The sequence below is a fragment of the Salmo salar genome, chromosome ssa28 (genome assembly GCF_905237065.1).
Source record: "Salmo salar chromosome ssa28, Ssal_v3.1, whole genome shotgun sequence".
Lineage (NCBI taxonomy): Eukaryota > Metazoa > Chordata > Actinopteri > Salmoniformes > Salmonidae > Salmo > Salmo salar.
The window spans coordinates 4,270,250-4,274,656 of NC_059469.1; positions in this window are offsets into that span (position 1 = coordinate 4,270,250).

Genomic DNA, 4,407 nt, shown 5'->3' on the forward strand with positions numbered 1-4,407 from the left:
TTACTTAGATTTGTGTGTACTATGTATCTGTTGTGGAATTGTTAGATATTACTTGTTAGATATTGCTGCACTGTCGGAAACTAGAAGCACAAGCATTTCGCTACACTCGCAATAACATCTGCTAACCATGTGTATGTGACCAATAAAAAAATGATTTGATTTGTTTTGTTTTACTCACACCTTCAAAGTTAAACCAGTAAAAAAACAAGCTAATACTTGACGAAATAAAACATTTAGGATGAACTCATGGAAATAGGCCTAACAATGTTTCCATTATGACTGAATTTGTCTGCATGCGAAATCCCATATCGCAAGTCATACAGTCACACCTTCATGCAATCGAGGAGGGTCTGTAGTGACCATGCCCTACTGCTATTATGTGCGACAAACAAAGGCCACAGCAGATACATTACAAATATATTAAATACTATTTATTCGATCCATACCAAACCATTTATTATTTTACTGGTTCAAAATGGCCATACAGTCTTTACCGTTTGGTTTGCACAGAAGGATTGAGGGCAAAATGAAATGTTGGTCCATGCATGCCATGATAACATATGCCCATAGGGGGAGACAGCAGCCCAGGAACTTACATTACAACGTGTGCCTTTTTCTGGAGGACATGTGGAACACAAGAAAAGGTTGAAAAATTTCACTGCCGCAACCGTTAAGGATGTTTTTTCATTTCTTCTAATGACAGCGCTGGAGATAAAAGCAGTGGTCAAATGTATCATATAAAATCGAACACGTATTTCCTCAACCAAGCTCACCATGCACTTTTCCATTGATAAATAATATTTATATCTTCCTCAAAACACAGAAATATTTATGTCTCACCTAGAGATCTCCATAATAAAGTTGGTCTCCATTTTGAGTGGCTTGGTCCTTCACAGTCCCTTCACGAACGAACCCATGTCGGTTGGTTGTTTATTTGGCTTTGTAAAGTTGTGGAAATTTGATTTAGGTTGTAATGTGTGTGTGCAACATGTGTTTTATTTCTCTCTCCCTCTCTCTGTTTCTATGCCTATTGCGGGCTGCTTAAGTGGAAGGGGACTCTGGATGTTGTAAAATTGTTTGTTTGCATTATGTCAGCCTGCCGAAATGTTGAATCAGTCAGTAATCCTATCTTCTCCTCAGTGCAATTAGAGCTCTGGTTCCAGATACAGAAACTCCCATGGTGTCTCCGCTCTTGTGCAGACATTTATTTACATTGAGCCTGTTTATTTAAGATATTCACTTTTAACATAAACAGAAGAGAGCATTTTAGACTTTTGTTAATAACGCATGCGCCACTAAATAGTGTCCTTGTTTGTTTATAGTCCTAAAAGGAATAAAGGCATCACTGAGTACATTCACCAACAGAGCTCCAAGGATGATGATGAGGACTTACAATGTTGTTATAAAGTTTCAAGTCCAAGGGAGGAAGGCACTGGGTAACATTCTGTCGAGGTGAAGTCAGGTGTTTTATTACAATCAGCAAGCTAGTTCCTTCTTCTAGCCCTGAAGGTCTGAAACCGGCTGGCATAGATACCAGACAGCAGCACCCCTACCTGGATTGGGTCATTCCAATTCACTTCTTCAGAGAGGTGACATTATCCTTTTAAAATACATCAGAGTATTTAACTAATAATCAATGAAATTACATTCATTAATTCACCGCAAAACGTGCATACAATCCCTCATCTCAAAATAACATTTATATTATCAAAATAACAAACAGGGATTCACAAAAATGTGTGGATATTTTAAGAGGTTTTTTAGCATAGAAACACCAGATTTATTAATTATGAAATGATGAAATATATTAATAACATTCCACCCATGAGGCCACTAGGCCATTTCACTGCAGGAAAGGGCTACGGTAATTCTTGCAGGGACATGTGGTGTGGGTGAGCCGTTGTCTTTACACTGTACTGCTCAGAGTGATTTACGTGATGTAGACGTCTCCCACGCTACGGCCCTATTCCCACTAGGAGAGATGAAGGAGAGTCTGAGGAGCAGAGTGCCGAAAGAGATTTCTATTTTTCAATTCATTACATCCTTGCCCTACCTTCTTGTTGTGGCTGGCAAAGCGACATTCTTGGTCCGCAGCTCAAATCGACCATAAATATCACAGTAGCCACTAACCAGTAAGCACAAACTATTTAACAAACTGAGCAACTTCTCTTATAAATGTGTTACGCTATTGAATAATGCAACCAAACCGTATTACACTCTTGAAAAATGCAACAATTCACAAGCATGTGCAGATAATTAAAGGGTTTATTTTCTTGTCCATACACATGAACTTAGCTGACAATACACAGCTAACTCCTGCTAGCTAGCTACCTAGCTAACTAACAACATGCTTCATGGTCAAGTAAAGTTAGCATATCAATGAACGTTTATCTCTCCCATACGAATATAAAAGTACTGTAACGTTATCATACAGTGTCATTCATATTATAATAGAGGCTACACAGCTAGGTAACATTAGCTAGCAAGCTAGCTAGCTAGCAAGCTAGCTAGCTAGCTAAACAAAATAGTTTCTGCATGCTGACATCAACATGCTGGCTGTTAGCTGAATGCTGACTTTTAGCTGAGCCATAGCTAGCTAGATATGTACACTTAGGCTTACACTAGCGCAGGGATGGGCACTTTTGTAGGCCTGCAGATCTAATTCTGAAAATGAAACAAATGTATTTTTCATTATTTTTTTATTTTAGAAACTCAGTCGAGGTCTCAACTTACTCTTGAGAGTTAGAATAGGAGAATACACAAGGTGCAATTTTGAAATTTGTTTGTGCATCAGCAGTTTTTCTCTTGTTATGTCAGTCACTGACTGTAACTCAAGTAGCCAATGTCAGATAAAATGTTTTAGATTAGTAAGCTAGTCTAGCCAGCTATCTAAACTTGTCTTAATCATGGTTGAATTGCATTTTTATTTAACTTGGCAAGTCAATTAACAACATTTATTTACAAAGATAGCCTGGCAAGAGGCAATAGGCCTCATGTGTGGATGGGGAACCCCCCCCCCCAAAAAAAAAACAAGTACAACAAAACGACAGAAGACGCTGGCAACAGCACAAGTACAACAGCAAACATACAGTCAATGTGCGTGTGTGTGCATGCAGGCATGAGTGTGGTGTGTGGTGTGTGTGAAATAAAACAACATGCTTCCTTACATCAGGCAACGCAAACTAGTGACATCGGGTAACAACTAGAAACAACTACGGTACGGTGGATTCGGAAGGTATTCAGACCCCTTGACATTTTCCACATTTTGTTACGTTTATAGCCTTATACTAAAATGTATTAAATAAAAATAAATCCTCATCAATCTACACACAATACTCCATAACGACGAAGCGAAAACAGGTTTTTAGAAATATTTGCTAATTTATAAAATATGAAAAATAGAAATACCTTATTTTCATAAGTATTCAGACCCTTTGCTATGAGACTCGAAATTGAGCTCAGGTGCATCCTGTTTCCATTGATCATCCTTGAGATGACTCCAATCAACAACTTGATTGGAGTCCACCTGTGGTAAATTCAATTGATTGGACATGATTTGGAAAGGCACACACCTGTCTATATAAGTTCCCACAGTTGACATTGCATGTCAGAGCTAATACCAAGCCATGAGGTCGAAGGAATTGTCCGTAGAGCTCCAAGACAGGATTGTGTCGAGGCACAGATCCCAAGAACACAGTGGCTTCCATCATTCTTAAATTTGATTAGTTTGGAACCATCAAGACTCTTCCTAGTGCTGGCCGCCCGACCAGACTGAGCAATCTGAGGAGAAGGGCATTGGTCGGGGATGTGAGCAAGAACCCGATCGTCACTCTGTTAGAGCTCCAGAGTTCCTCTGTGGAGATGAGAGAACATTCCAGAAGGACAACCATCTCTGCAGCACTCCGCCAATCAGGCCTTTATGGTAGAGTGGCCAGGCGGAAGCCACTCCTCAGTAAAAGGCACATGACAGCCCACTTGGAGTTTGCCAAAAGGCACCTAAAGGACTCAGACCATGAGAAACAAGATTGTCTGGTCTGATGAAGCTAAGATTGAACACTTAGGCCTGAATGCCAAGCGTCACGCCTGGCACCATCGAGCCCTCAGCATGGTACTGTGGTGCCACTTACCTCCTCTGCATTGGCTGACTTGCCGAGGTTGGTGATCAGGCGTACAACGTGGTGTCGTCAGCAAACTTGATAATGGAGTTGGCGTCATGCAAAGCCACGCTGTCATGGGTGAACAAGGAGTACAGCAGAGGGCTGAGGACACACCCCTGAAGGGAGGAGCCTGTGTGGAGGAGATGTTGTTGTTGTTGCCAATCCTCACAGCCTTTGGTCTGCCCGTCAGGAAGTCCAGGTTCCAGTTGCAGAGGGTGGTATTTGAGCTTGGTGTCGAGCTTGGAGGGAA